The sequence below is a fragment of the Macrobrachium nipponense genome, chromosome 38 (genome assembly GCF_015104395.2).
Source record: "Macrobrachium nipponense isolate FS-2020 chromosome 38, ASM1510439v2, whole genome shotgun sequence".
Taxonomy (NCBI): domain Eukaryota; kingdom Metazoa; phylum Arthropoda; class Malacostraca; order Decapoda; family Palaemonidae; genus Macrobrachium; species Macrobrachium nipponense.
In genome coordinates this window covers 52,765,601-52,783,100 of record NC_061098.1, presented here as the reverse complement: position 1 = coordinate 52,783,100, position 17,500 = coordinate 52,765,601, and positions in this window count along the sequence as shown.

Genomic DNA, 17,500 nt, shown 5'->3' with positions numbered 1-17,500 from the left:
TAAAGAATTATCAGGATTATATTTTGGCAATTGTATCACATTTTACTCTTTTTTGGATAAAATATTTAGTAGTAGAGGCAATGCTTAACTGTCGATAATATCATATGATGCTTATAGAAAGGCAAAGATACAATCTCCAAAACAGATATACTCTGATAACTTTGTGGTCCGTCATCATTTATTTATATTTCTAAAGTGAACGAGGAAAACAATTCTATGATACGGCCCCCATACGAACATTAACCACTGAGCGTTTAACTTAATCAGGATATGAGAAAAAGTGCTTCATTAGGTTATTTAAAAATATTTTTATTATAATGTTACATTAATCGCCTCTACAATGTCATATCCAACATCATATTCTATTTGTCTGAAGTATCTGTGCCACAGCATAATTTGAATAGTATTCACTAATACTTTTTTCCTTATATTTCAGCATGTCATTTGCATATCATGACTGAGGAATGAATGAGGGGCTAATACAGATTTTTAGATTAATGAAGGCAGATTTAGGTCATTGTCTGTGAACAAAGATGGGAAACAAATGACTTCATTTGAATTCCTTGAAATAATCTAATCATATCCCCCATTACCCATTTTCAGTGGTGATTGAGAAAACAGTTCTATTCAAAAGACATTGTGGATGATTAGTGAATAGCATTAACTACAATGTTACTCTGATTAATAATTGATATTCCCTCGAGGAATTGTCGTTTGACGCGTAATTATGTATTAATTATTTTCTGAGCTTTTATAATCATTTCTTAGTGTCATGGAATTTTGGAAAAGCTCTGTAACTATATCAATTTAAAAATACTATTTCATCGTAAAATACTTCAGTTATAATTCATAATTAAGGCCAATAACTAAAACCTGTCAAAAAGACGAATATCTGAAGAAATTAAATCGGTTGCCTTATGCGCCTTCACTGCCATCCTCACAGCATCAGACGTGGTTTATTGTTTGGCAAACAGGTTTTCACGATCGCGCGCCCTTACTGTCATCAATCAACCACTGTTATTGGCGGTGGGCCTCACGTTTGACTAAAAAGTCCGCCAGCAAGGCAGCAGTTTCCATAGTTATTGGCGGTGGGGTAAGCTTTTTACCAAAAAATAGTCCTTTTAGTCGCCTCTTACGACACGCAGGACCTACGGTGGCAGTATTCTTACAACCCTATCACAGGGGTCATCTGAAGAAAGTAAATAGTACTCCAAAATTGAGGATGAAAGGTTAGTGAAACTATAATCCTAATTTATCTCAATCATAGCCACCAGTTCAATTAAAACTTCCTAAATTGACAGAACCTATGAAACAGATTGATTGCCGTCAACAAACAATGGTCTTAAACATATGCAACAATATGATTAAGTTTATATTCACATTTTAAAAATTTCCTCACCATCATGTTTCTGTTGATTATTTCATTACGAGGAAACCTAGCTATTAAGAAAACACCTTTAGTACAATGCAACAGAGAAGTAAATAAATACATGTACTGGCTCTCCATAATAATAATGATAATAATAGTGATGAACTTCCATGCAAGGGGAAGAGGTTAGATCTGTTTGTCAACATGTGTAAAAGGAAAAAAATATAAATTCATATGATATTAATTTCGTACTCACGTAATGACACTCATATATATTAGGTTGAAAGAGTAAAGCTCTTGTTATGATTAGTATTTATAATTATCTCGGCTATATGTGACACTCCAGGGGTAATTGCTATTATCAGTATAATCATTAAAGGTTAATCTCAAAATCATTATGTAATTAGTTTGGAATACCATGATGATTATTAGAATATATTATCGTTCTTCCGAACTGAGTAAAAATAGATTTTAAAAATTGAAATGACAAAAATAAATTTTCATCAATATTCCTCTATTCTAATCGGACAGTAAACTCGATAATTAAATATTTAATAATAAACTACAGAAAGATAATGGTTATTATCTCCAATTGTAGAAAATCTGTCAGGTCAGTTAAGGGATTTTCATCACAGAACTCATTCGTAAACTAGAATTCCACGTTTCATTATTTCAAATAGTTACTAGTTCGAATAATCAAACATAACGGGCAGCCAATTAGTCAGTTCTAAATACAAAGCTTGTTTTAATGACAATTTGGCATGAATACAGGAACTATTTCTTTTATTTCTAAATATAATAAAATTTTATATCTAGATTTGACCATATTGCCTCATGGAAAAGAAATGACTATCTCCTTTACAACGGTCAAAGTCAGCAACTTTATGAAGGAAAGATATAAATAATCTTATCAAACGTCCAGTTAGAAAATATTCCCCAAATAACTGCCCAGTGACTAAAACCCTGAAACAAAGAAAACGAGCAAAATACCTCTTAATCACATTCTTTCATGACTTAATTGTAAACTGTAATTTCTTTTACAAGGAAATTTGTAGTGTTATAAGAAACGGAAAGAATAGAAGATTGTGAGAAAATAAAAATCATTCCTTAGAAAAAAATTCCACACAATGAATGTAATCAACAAATTAACGCCAAAGCTTTCATCTCGTAAATTCAGTAGATTGCTGCTTTCTTGCGGTTTTTTTTACAGAATCTATCAGAAAATGTCATATGCATTCCTAATTATCTACGATAAAAGAAAATTTTATATTGAATTTATCCTTAATTATCGTGAACTATTATTTAGTTTCCAGACATTATTTGCTTAATCAAAGTAATTTCTCATCTGGTGGGGTTATAGAGATAATGAGATTAGGAAGGACAAGGAGCATATAATGAATTCTAATTAAGGATCTTTACAAAGAGACATTTCGCTAACATAAATGGAATTACGAAGAACGCTGTATCATTATTATTATTATTATTATTATTATTATTATTATTATTATTATTATTATTATTATTATTATTATTATTATTATTATTATTATTATTATTATTATTATTATTTTAGTAGAAGACCCTCTTTTAGACGAATTCTGTTAAAGAAAATGCCGAATTGATTTTATATATTATTTTCTGTATTTTTCTTATTCACTTTTCTAGCTCAGTGATGTTTCTTAGTAACTGGTCAATATTATATTAGAAAATTCTAAAATATGCTGAAGAGGAGGTTTTACTTAAAGAAACAGGGAACTGGTGTCATTTACCTGGTATACTGGTATTAGCAGAGTACTGGTGAACAGGGATCTTAGGTCCAGGTCAAGCGTGGGTCGTCATCCATCAGTGTTTTTATTATTTCGTGAGCTTAGGTCAAATCCAGGCAGAGGTTGTCTCTGGTATACAACTGGTGTTGGTGCTGGTATAGTTGGTGATGCCACCAAGAACCTCGCCCCGACGTCCCAAAGCCCATCAAGCTTTTCTAAAAGCGACACTTCCACCGTAGAGACAAGGAGGATAAGTGAGCCCCCAAGAATATCATTGAGGGAAACATCAGCCATATCGATCAATACAAAAAGAACAAATTAGTGCTCTACTACAAAATGAAGACGACAAGCAACCTGGTAATGAGGAATAACCCAGCAGCCCCCGTGCCTGACCCCAGGAAGAAGATGAGTGTGGTCTATTCTTACACATGCCCTGTCCGAGGATGCCTCAGCATATGCATAGGAATGACCACCATGCAATTCTCCAATGGAATCCCTGCCACACCCCTAAGAAGGAGCCATATTTAATCATGCCAGAACTGCCCCTAATGTTCGAATGAGAAGAAACGATTTGATACCTGATATCGAAAACATAGATCAGGCAACAAATCCCCTACATCTGCGTCCCCTGGAAACCCTCCATATAGGAAATGAGAAGCCTAACTAGAATATCACTCAAAAAGTATTTCTCCTCCCCACTGCCACCCCGTGAGCAGCGAACCACCCCCCGACAGTGCCAAATAATCAGGAGCTCCCACAGGATGACAGGACTCTCACTACAGGCAGGACTTCTCACATCCATCTTTGGACATAGTACTATAGTCCTCACACAGCTGAAACTCCCTTGAAAATCAGTGCAAGATAACTGACTTTGCCTGAGACCGGCTTGACCAATGTGATTTTAGCTCTAGGTATGAGCTACTATACATACAACCAGAGAGGCGCTCTTGCGATTCTACATTCAATGACAAGAATGCCTTAGTAGTTTTCCTTGATTTAGAAAAAGCTTGCAAGTTGGCAAATTCCACTGTCATACTTTCCTCTCTTGCAAAAAAGGTATTGAAGGCAACCTTTAGGCATGGACACAAAAGTACACACAAAACCGATCAGCCGGAGCCTATTTTTAAGGAGCGTATTCAGAATTCATTGAACATGAAAACGGTGCACCACAAGGAGGGATTCTCAGTCCCTTTCTTTTTAATGTCCATGATTGGGAAAAGATCTTGCTACTTTTGAAGCTATCCAAATGGTAGTAATTTCCAAAATTTTCCATGCAGACAATGTCTGCCGAGTATGTCCTCAACAACCTGGAGATATTCAACTGCAAAAACTCAGAGATCACTCTACGTATAATAGATATTGGGTGCATTTGTGTTGTTTATGGCCATCAAACATCTGCAAACACCCAATAACATCTCCATCATGAGTGAATCCATTAAATGGGTGAGTGACTTCACATACCTTGGAGTGAATATGAATCACAACCTGTCCCCTGCAAAAGAAATACAGCACCTAAAACAGAAAGCCCAATGTCGAGTAACAGCGAATAAAAGAATGACTTCACTTTGACAAGGTGCAACAATCCATATCCTCAGATTCGTTTTACATTCAAACAACTTGTGCGCTAATTGACTATGTGGCACCCACGCTCATAAAGACGTCAACTCTGAAAATCTGCTCACTTGAATTAATTCAAAACAATGCGATGAGGATCATTGTTAGTGCCCCTGAGTGGACAAGACTCTCTCTAATCAGAGCAGAAACTAACCTTCTCTCCCTTCAGTCCAGAATTGATCAAAGAAATGTTCTGATAATTTTCAAAACCCTAAAAATTGGCAGAGACTGTCCCCTTAGAAACAAAATAGCAATAACTTTCAACTTTCATGAAGAACGCAACCCTCCCAAAAACCACATGGGAAATCTTCTTACGATCCTAAGATGAATAGATATGCAACTAAGAAAGAAACTTCTAACATCAACTACAATAAAACAACACCTGGGTCCAGCTTCCCATCAAATTTAAGTTAACTCTGCTCCCAGTGCACACCCAATCAACTCAATAAGCGGCACAAAAAGGCATAAACAACACAAACGCACCCAATATCTATTACATAGACAGCTCTGTTGATTGTGATGTACCAGCTACAGCTGTAGCAGTAGTCTCCACTTATCTTAAAAGTGGTTGGAGACTATACTATAATGCATCCACTCTACAAACTGAGTTAATTGCTATCCAAAAAGCACTTGAAGACTCCACAAATCAAGAAGGTGATAATACCACTCACACAGATTCAAAGTGCACAATAATACTTGCTATAAAGAATCAATCACTCACTGAAAATGTGCAATTACTCACAAGCAAAATATCTGCTGCATTTGCTCACCATATCAATGGAAGGCAAATCACTCTTAACTGGATTCCCAGTCATACAGGAATCCAAGGAAATGAGGAAGCTGATCAACTTGCAAAAAAACACTCTTCAATGTGACATTATTAGTAACCCCATTAATCAATCCCTCAATCAAATAAGAAAATAATATTTTCAGGTACTGCCAGAATGAAGCACACAGTGAAATCCATTGAACTTTTCTTTAAGGATCAATGTCTGCTAAATGGTATATAGAAAGTACTAAATTACAAAGTCCTTCTCTTTCAAGAAATACCTCCAGAACACTGGCTGTCATCATCAGCTGACTACAACTTGTATATCTATGCACCTGCCAAATGATTGATCCAGAAAACAGAGAATGCAAGTACTGCAAACAGGTAGTAGCTCAGCCACTAGAGCATTATCTATTTTACTGCCAGGAAACTCTTCCTCTCAGGCAGAATTTCAGAGGTCCCTTTAACCAGCAACAAAGTGGTGATGCATATAATTGAAAACAATGAAACGCTTTCAGCTTTTCTCTGCCCCTACCCATTACCCAGGTAAACAGACTTGCCCCTGCCAAAAACTGCCTAAATCACATTTTACTCACATTCATACTCCTTTCATGATCTTACTTAAGGGCTTGATAGCATACAGCCATTATTAGTATAAACAAACATCTCATCCTTCATAAAACTCCATCATTGTTGAATCAATCTCCCCTACTGCTCCCTTGCTGTTGCCTTTTTTAGGTATCTTAATATACGAGCCCTAGAAGGCAGTAAGAAACCATGTATTCCTTCCTCTTTTTTCATCTTATTTCTCTGAGTAGAAATTTCTACTTTCCTTCCCACGTCCTCCTACTTACTGGGACTCTCTATTATAACACTTTCTCTCCCACTAATGTCTTTTCATTTTTAGCCCAGTGGTTAACTAGAGCCAGATGATGGTGTTTACAGGTACAGTTGATGAATTCTCAGTATGGGCTGATGTAAAGCAAGACTGGCTAAATCTATGTCGTTGTCACTCTTGCTTTAGTCCCACTGCTGATTCGTCAAGAAGATGATTTACAAAGAGGTCGAGACGTCGCAATAACACCAGCCATGCCAGCACCAACACCAGCTGTATACCAGAGATGACCACTGGGCCGATTTGACTTACGCTCACGAAATAATACCGGTATTGATGACAACCACTGCTTCAACTGGACCTGAGATACTGTTGACATGAATACTGCTGATACTAATGGACCACATAAGACACCAGAACCCTGGCTTTTTTAAGAAAACATCGCCTTCACCAGTTTTTGAAATTTCCCAATTTAAATATTTGCCAGTTACTAAGATACATAACTGAGCCAGAGAAGCAGATAATAAGAGAGAGAAAATAATATATAAAATAAATTCTCTTAATTCTGCCATGTTACCTATTATTATTATTATTATTATTATTATTATTATTATTATTATTATTATTATTATTATTATTATTATTATTATTATTATTATTATTATTCTAATGTGAACCAAGGAATCCCTGTAAGGAAGCTATAATATTAAGAATTAAAAGCCCGTGTAGTGTTAAAATTATTTATGTACAAGATTAAGAAAGAGAAGGAGAGACTTTCGGATGCTACTTCGTATCCCTCTTCATTCTTACTGAATGGTAAAATTATGGAGGTGGTGTTACAACAACTCAAGAAACTAGTCCAAGGTGTTAGGAAACACTAGGTGTTTATCAAATCCCTTGTGTAGATTGCCCTCGAAAATACTTCGGAGAAAGTGGGCAGGTTTTGGATGTAAAACTTTTTGAACATTGTACGGCCTACGAGCTGCAAGCAACGAATAATGTCCTTTTTTCTCATTCGTTCATTCCAGGTCACAACCTCAATTGGGATTGTGCCTCTATCGTATTATGAGTGGAGATACTGGCGTTCCTTGCTTTGTGGAAGGGGCTGCTATAAGAAAGGGGTGTGCTTTTGAAGAGAACAAAACCTTCACTGATGAGGATAATTTCATTTCACTAATAATTGGCCACTCTGTCGATAATTTTAAGATTCATGTTCCTGGTGATTGTGAGACTCCTGATGTTGCTCCCGCCTCTCTTTTATCCCAGGTTACTGATGTTGCTATAGCTGCAAGTCATGGCACCGATAGAGAGCCTTCTGACCTGGACTATATGTATATATATATATATATATATATATATATATATATATATATATATATATATATATATATATATAGATAGATAGATACTAAATACATGAATGTGTAATAAAAGTAAATTGTTACGTTACTTTATAAAGCCAAAGATTGTCGAAGTTGAAAGAATATCAGTGGCATAAAAGAGTTGGAAAGACGATAAATGCAGTAAAAAGACAAAATAGTCTTAATGCATGAACAGGGTAATATTCTCTGAAACGTCCTCATTTTCAGATGCGCTGAACTTAAATCAGTGGCCGATTAACTTTGGAGAGATTCAAAAATAATCCTTTCAATTAATTGTGATAACACAAACGCCCTTACCTAATTTGCATATAAAAGCCATCCTGATTCCCTTCGTAATCACGCAGAATTTCGAAAGCTTCCAATAAATTCTCAAAGTAATGATATTTTCCTACTCTGTGATTATTCCAGTGCTTGTTAGCTAACAGGTCTTTAAATTTTTATTCTGTTAATTGAATATATTTCGGTACATATTAAATTTGTGTTGACGTGATACACACACACACACACGCACACACACACACACACACACACACACACACACACATATATATATATATATATATATAATATATATATATATATATATATATAATATATATAATATATATATATATATATATATATTTACATATATATAAACAGAGGTAGGCGACGGCCAGTAGGAAAAATTAGTGCGATGCTGAAACATGGAAACTTACTAAGATTAGCATAAATCTTTATTTCTAAACTTTCGTAATAAGTAACTCTATGACTTCATGGGGGAATCTGTTAAATAATGAATGAAATTGCTCTCAAAAGTGCTTTACATATCAATAACATTCATATAATGCAACAGTTGGGATAAAAAAAGACTGACACAAAAGCAAGACCACAGACAACAAACCAAACTTATACAAAGAAGGCAGAAGACCGAATGTGTGTAAATAAAAAGTTAACTCAGTAGATCTGTGTTGAGGTCTGGATATTTAACTGGGGAACCAGATGTTTAATAAATAATGATTCCAGGATAGGTAGTTTATATGCATTAGTTATTGGCCTTTTGAATGATGATTCTGACCCTCCGTAACCTCCTCATGGATCCAACATATGCCCCAGAGTTATACCCGACTCACACATTAGCTATTCAAGACTGCACACGTCGTAACAGCCAGAAAGTTGCTCATTACAACGTCATTATCATGCAATTATGACCAAGTCGCCACCAATCGCCATGAGTTGTAACTGTGTCGGCGAGTTTGGCGACGTGCGCCAACTGATCGCAGATGCACAACACCACGCGACACTTATGCAGTCAAGTCGTGACAACTGTCATTTGTCGCAAGACGTAACACTGATGCAAATTCCATTTGCCGTAACTAGATTTCACAAGTTATATCCTCCAATTGTGACATGCGCCATCCATCTAAATCATCTGCCATCACTTGGTGTACGTCGCCAAACGGTTACTATTCATGTCATTTTGGTTGTTTGTATTGTATTTATGTTGTAATATGGCCATTACGCCGTGCTCAACCTTGAATCGCAAATGTGGGACCAAACGGCGGACAATTTTTTTTTTGGCCCAAGGACCATGACGGATGGCGAAGATCGCCAAAACCAGCCATTACAACATGTGCAGCCTTGAGTCGCTAATGTGTGAGTTTATTACATCCTCAGGGAATCTGCTAGATAATGAATGAAATTACTTTTAAAAAATCACTCTAAAATTCAGTAACATCCACAAATTATAACACCGAATAACAATGAAAAAAAAACACAGAATCAAAAGTAAGACCAAAGACTGCTAACCAACCTAATGCAAAGAAGGCAGAAGAGAGAATGAGAAAGTATAAATAAAAGTTAACTCAGGTACAGTTGTGTGAAGAGCATTTAACTGGGGAACCAGTTGTTCAATAAATAATGATTCAAGGATGGGCAGTTCATATACATTGCTTGTTTGGTCTATGATACAGAAATCACATCACTCGATAAATCTTTTATAATTTTTTGAGTGGTTTCTTATGCTAGAATGTTCAGGATTGGAGAGCCTACAGCCAGTGCGGAAACTTATTCCCCGATGAGAGTCGATTCTGACCCTCAGTAACTTCCTCATAGATCCAGCATATGTCCCACAGTTACATTTAGGGCAAGTATACTTATATACCACGTTGGAGGTCTTAAGAGGGTCTAATTGATCTTTATATCTGAAAAAGGAACCAATCATTAGTGGATTTATTGGGATTAATTTCAGATTAAGGGCACTTTGATGTTTATGAAAAATTTGTGCTAACTTTTTTTCGAAATGAGTTATCATGTAAAAAAAGGAATTTGGCATCAAGATCAACCTGCACGCTCCTTTAACAGGTTGGTGATCGAAAAGCAAAGTTATTACATGACTATTTCTCAATGAACAGTGTGCATTATCATGTGCCTTTGTTGTGCTGGAAAGTCTGGATGGATGGTGTATCTACGTCGTGCCATATGGTCCACTCCCCTTCGAGTGCCAATTTTTTTTTTTTTTTTTTTTTTTAGCAAAGTTATTACGTACTCAGTTCATGTAGGACAGTGTGCATAAAGCAAACTAGTATAGTTTTGTATTATTGGAATATGTTGTAGGATGGGGTGTGTATCACGTGCGTGATCCTGGGAGTGGATGAGATGCCCTATATTGCCAATATGGTCCATTTACCTTCGAGTGCCAATTTCTGTTTTTTTTTGCAAAAAGCAAAGTTATTTGACAAAACTCGCATACTGAACAGTGTTCATGCTAGTAGAGTTTTGTAATGATGGAATATGTCGGAGGTTGATGTATCTATCATATTAATACCTTTGTTATTGGCTGACACGCGGTAATATGGCCATATGGTCCATTCCCCTTCGAGTGCCAATTTCCGTTTTTTTTTTTTTTTTTTTTTTTTTTTTTTGCAAAAAGCAAAGTTATTACGTATGCACTTCATGTAGGACAGTGTGCATAATAGGTAATTAGTGTAGTTTTGTATTATTAGAATATGCGGAAGGATGGTATGTGAGATGCCATATATCGCCATAAGGTCTATTTTCCTTCGAGTGACAATTTTTTTTTTTTTTTTTTTTTTTTAAGGAAATTTATAGGGTAAACCTTGCATATTGAACAGTGTTCATGCTGGAAGAGTTTTGTTTTATTACTGGAATATGTGGGAGGATGGTATGTTTTATCATGTGCATGCCTAGGGCATTGGCTGAGATTTCCTAAGCTGCCATATGGTCCAATTCCGTATGAGTGCCAAATTTTTTTTTTTTTTTTCTCTCAAAAAGGAGTTATAATAACTAATTTAGTGTAGGACAGTGTTTATTATTAACTAATTAGTATGGTTTTGTATTTTATTTGAATATTTCAGAGGAAGTTCATCACGTGCTCGATAGCATTTTTTTTAGTTATCAGCAATGGTCTCGAAAAGACAGAGGTCTCTGCATGAGGATGCAATCAACACACTTCTCAATGAATTTGAAAGTAACGTCGAGGACAACCCGGAGATTAAGTCTGAAGGTAAGGAGGAGGCAGCCACCATCTTTGTGGAGGAGGAGGACGATGATGACCAGGATGTGGAACAAGATGTTTCGGAGGGAGATAAGGAGAGGGAAGAAGAGGCTTTACCTTTAGACCTCTCCCAGGGGGATGGGGACAAAGCTGATGGGGGGAGTCGCCGGAGTTTAGTGGGACTATGTCCGTTGTTGTTAATACAACAACAACAACAACAACAACAACAACCATGACGCCTACACCTGGACCATACACCTCTCGGGACGAGGATGCATTGACCCCGATCGAGATTAGGAGCAGGAAGAGGAGGAGGGGTGATCTCCAGCCAGCCAGGGGTGTTCCTATCCAGTGTGTTGGACCTGAGGTTGTGGAGGGTCGTAATGGGACGCACTGGCACAGAGACCCGAATGGTTACGCCGAGGATTGAACCTGAGGGTCCCACCCATACCGCAGCGACCACATGCTCGCTGAGACTGTTTTGCATTCCAATGAGCAACTTGCCATTTTGAGGAATAATTATCATCATAAGAGCAATGCTGCCTTCAGGGACATGAACCTGAGGGAATTGAAGGCCTTCATTGAAATTCTATTAATGTCGGCAGTGAGGACAGACAATCACTCCAAAATGAGTGACATATGGGAACCTCACAGGGGGCAATCCTTTGTATTGGTGTACCATGAGTGAGCATCGTTTTGCTCTGCTGACGAGAGTTCTTTGGTTCGACAATTCAGCCACAGAGTGGAGCAGGCGAGGACAGATCGCCTTGCCCCAGTTCGGAAAATCTTCGACCATGTGGTGGCTAACTGTCAGAAGAATTACTCCCCAGGGCCCCACCTCACCGTTGACGAACAGCTTGTCCCATTTAGGGGCCGCTGTCCCTTCAGGATGTACATCCCCAGTAAACCAGCGAATTAAGTTCACATATTTACATTGCATTTTTTTCTTGTAATAACTTATTTATCTATTTATAATTGTTTCTGTGATTATATAATATGTTCTTGTAGGAGTAAGAATTGAAATAAGTTATTTGATGTATGTATAAAATAGAAAACATATTATCTGTATCGATCTATCTTTCTATCTATCTATCTATCTATCTATTTATCTATCTATCTATCTATCTATATATATATATATATATATATATATATATATATATATATATATATATATATATATATATATATATATATATATATATATATATATATATATTACTTATTATTATTATACATACTAACTTGAATTTGTTTTACTTTTTACTTGATATAATTTAACTTTTTAAGGAACTAATGCTATTCTCTCTTCCTATAGGTACGACATCAAGCTTGTGTTGGCATGTGATGCCGATTCACATTACATGTGTAATGCCATTGCTTATTTGGGGAAGGACACAGTCAGGGTGCCAAGAGGACAGACGTTAGGAGAAGTTTTCACAACAAAGCTTGTGCAACCTATTCGCCGAAGGAGCCCCACAATGACGATGGATAACTTCTTCACGACGTTACTGTTTGCCTTGGCACCCGGTGACGATGGCATGTATTTGTGTGGCACCATTTGACAAAAACCTTATATTCCTAAAGAACTTTCTGAGGTGCTCCTCATCAAGGACTTGGTGGCCGTGTTCAATTATGAACACAATTTGACTCTTCAGAGTCAGCAAGTCAGCAGGACTAAGGTGATGCTGTTGTGTTCCCTGCATCATAATCTGTGTGAAATCGAAAGAAGGGAGACGGACATTCAGATGTTCTATAATGCCACAAAAGGGGCTGTACACACATTCAATCAGATGTGTTTTACATAAAATTTTGTTCGTAAGACATGACGCTGGCCAATTTGTTGTTTCTACGGAATATTGAATATAATTATGGTTAATTCTTATATTCCCTATTCATCCCTGCCATCGACAAAAGTTTGACAAAGCAAAGGTTCCTCAAGGAGGTCGCCCTTGATTTTTGTGCCCCCCTTGTAAGTCATCAGTATTACATGTTGATCAACTTGTCGAAGCCCCTCCGTGTGCTGATGGCGGATCCGTTCAGGCTGGCTGAGCTGGAACATAGACCTCCTCCTGCCATTGACCACGTAAAGCTGCCCAAGCATGTTCGCTGCCAAAGCTGCCCATCTAGAGAAGACCACAAGACAAACACAGCACGTTTTTGTGGTGCAATGGGCCTGTCTGCCTGCAGCATCAAACTGTCTCTAATATGTAGGTAAGTTACATCATGAAATTTTTTTACTACTTGTTTGCATAAATAATATAATTTTAATCTTTAAAAAACATGTATCATCCATTTTTTACCAAAAATATTAAAATGATTTTTTATTTTTGCCGACATTATTTCCAAATTGACAGTAATCAGTCGTATTTTTTCTGGGATGAAGTTTCAGGTGTCTGGCTGTTGTGAGGTAAGTATTTATGTATTGGTAAGTGTAATAACCAGATATTCGGGCGCTTTGTCACAGTATATATATATATATATATATATATATATATATATATATATATATATATATATATATATATATATATATATATATATATATATATATATATATATATATATATATATGTTGTAGAGGCCCACTAAAGTTTGTAAAAAAAATGAGTAAGTATTTTTTTCTATTGGTAAGTGTAATGACCAGATACTCTGGCACTTTGTCACAACATATATATATATATATATATATATATATATATATATATATATATATATATATATATATATATACTTAAAAAATCACTGTAGATGCACGTGACTTCATAAATAACTGAATCCCACAGGAAAATAATAGTCAGAAATTCAAACGCTTTCGTCTTTACTCAGACATTGTCAAGGAGTTAATGAAGTACAATTGGAGAGAAAGGTCTCAGGTACAAAACAAGATCAGGAATACCAGATGGTTAATTGTAAAAAGGGTAAAAATTAAAAGAGATAATCCAGGATTATCGGATATCACACCTTTCATCATAGGGTAATTTTAGAATGTTATGCTAACTAAATTCAAGTTTGTCTTTAGTTAAATACTCTTTTCCATGCCACATCTATAAAAATCCTTAGGTATTTAAGTTTCAATGCAATATCATAAATAGTTTTAATTTCAGCGTCAATAAACTGCGGGCTACAGACACGTAAAGCCCTTAGGAACATCCCAGAAAAAACAGAGAATTTAATATTTTGATGGTGATTGGAGTAGTAATGAACAAAAGAGGCAATGTTAGTTTATTTTCGAAAGACTGAAAAGGTGAAATTTCTATCATTTCTGTAGACAGTTACATCAAGAAAATTTATATCACAATTTCTTTCTTCCTCTACAGTAAATCTTATAGAAGGGACTAAATTATTGAGATTATTAAGGAATTGCTGGAGATTTTCGTGAACTGGCCAAATACAGAAGATATCATCCACATATCTAAAGCAAATAAATTTTTGGGGCAAAATTCTTGGTAAGAGTTTTGTCTAAAAAAATTCCATGTAAATATTGCTAAGGACAGGAGATAAGAGATTATCCATAGCCATGACAAACTTTTGTACAAAAAATTCCCCATTAAAACAAAATTTACTATCTTTGATACATAACCTTATGAGACTAATGAGGTTTGCTACACTAAAGGGAGTGTCATGACGTTCTAATCCCTCCCCCAAATATTCAAGTAAGTCATCTACAGGCACTTTTGTAAATAAAGAGACAACATCAAGACTAACCATATTAAAATCAAAATTCAAATTTAAACTATTCAATTTGTTTATAAAATCAACATTGTTTTTAACATTCGTGTTAGAAATGTTTCCTACCAAAGGAGTAAGATTTTTTACAAGCCATTTAGATAAATTATACATAACTGAGCCCACTGAACTAATGATTGGTCTGATAGGGTTATTGATTTTATGTCTTGACTAAACCATACATATAAGGTAGGGAGGCGCATTGCGGTGTAAACTGTTTAATTAAATGGTCAAAGCCCTTTAAAATGGATTTAATTTGTTTATTAAAATAGGGGTTCACTGTCTGTGTAGGGTCAGACCTCAGTTTCGTATAAGTATCAGTATCATTTAGCAATGTCATTAATTTACTTATATAGTGACTTTTATTCATTATTACCACTGCATTGGATTTATCTGCTTTTGTCACTTTCACTGTTTCGTCTTCTTTAATTTTCTTAAAAGCCTGGAGAAATCTCACGGGTACATTAGGGGGAGAAGGTTTACTCATAGCACCATACACAATACATTTGCAAATATTGATATCATCAGGGCATAGGTTTTGATGAAATTTTTCTAAATAATAAAAGGATTTAGAGATGTCGACACAGTCCAGGTTACCATTAAATACACCAAAGCTTAACCCATATCCCAAAGCCGCTGTCGTAGCACCATCCACTGGTTTGTCTGATAAATTAAACATGAAGTCCACGTTGACATGCTTAGTCCAGTTGCTTTCAGCAATAAGATTTTTCAGCTTGACTTAAAGCTTCCTTTCAAAACGGTTGCAGCACTTTCTCAATTTTCCGTAGCAATAATCCAGCATCCGATTCTTCCAATCGACAGGAACCGTCTGATTAAAGCCATACCGTCTGCTTCTAAGTGTACGAAACGCATCTCTACTTCCACTTTTGTGATGTCAATGTGTTTCTGAAGTATGATGCATTGAAACTCGTCGAAAGGTCGCTCTGCTAAACGAAGAATTCTCACTGGTAAAATCGACTTGGGCATCACTTGCTCGCTCATACACTTCCGTAGAAAGTTGAGTCGGAGTTTCAGTTTGTGAGCGATGATAAGAGTATTACAGAAGGATGTCACGAATAGAACAAGGCTCGGAAAATTCAAAGAAAAGGCGTAGACGTTGCGTGTGGTTTCCATTATGCATATAAAATCACTTAAAAAATCACAACATATATATATATATTATATATATATATATATATAATATATATATATATATATATATTATAATATATATATATATATATATATATATATATATATATATACATATATAAATATAATATATATATATATATATATATATATATATATATATATATATATATGTATATATATATATATATATATATATATATATATATATATATATATATATATATATATATATATATATATTATATATATATATATATATATATATATATATATATATATATATATATATATATATATATATATATATATAATATATATAGATATGTAGAAGCCGCTAAAGTTTGGGAAAAAATTGTTTTTATTTAAGCTTTCGGAGATTACACTCTCTCCCTTTTTTAGAAAGAGGGAGAGAATGTAATCTCCGGAATGTTAAATAAAAACTTTAATTTTTTTCCAAATTTTAGTGCGCTTCCTACAACATAATACTCTAGTACACGGATGCAGTGTTTAACTTTGCTATATATATACATACACACATGTGTATGCGTATGTATACAAATAATCCTTAATTTTTAATATGAGTGTATTGAAGTAAATAGGTCGTGCTATTACTAAAGGTCATGAGTACCTAAATCGTCATTTTATATGTATTATCAAGAAAGCTTAATTCGCCCGCCAGAAATATTGCTAGTAGAACGTTTAACTGACTAAGTTAAGTAAAATAACTCGTTAAGAAAAGCTAATCTCCTTTCTCCAGAACTTTTTATTATCAGGAGGAGAAACCTGACTCCTAATCATTTCAAGCCCATTGTCGCATAAGTTTTCTAGAACATCATTTAATACATCAACTGTATCTTCTTGATATTTTGACACATTATGTTTTAGATCCTCCGGTAATTTTCGGCAATATAATGAGGGACGAGAATGCTTTGGTTAAGGCAATTTCTTTAACTTTTTCAATTCCCTTTTCTATATAACGTGGTTCGCAGCCAACAACAAGCTGTAAGTCCCTTTGCTAAGTAGCTAATTAATTCCTAGCTACGTAAATAAAAATCTAATCCTTTGGGGCAGCCTTAAGAGAGCTGCTAATCAGCTCAGCGGTCTGGTTAAACTAATATATACTTTTTTTTCAAACTTGGTCGTAGATATCCAAATAACTGTCATTGACTCAGCTAAGGAAGAGTATACTACGATATGGCTTTTTACGTTTTGAATTACCGACGATAACCATTTCCTTTTCAGTATCTTTCATATAGGCATTTACATGTTTTTATATATCACAAAAGTTTTAAATTATTACCTGAGAATGGGGTCGTAGCTGGCCAATTTTGGTCACAAGATTTTTTAGATGTGGAAACGTAAAGAAAATAATGATTAAATAATAG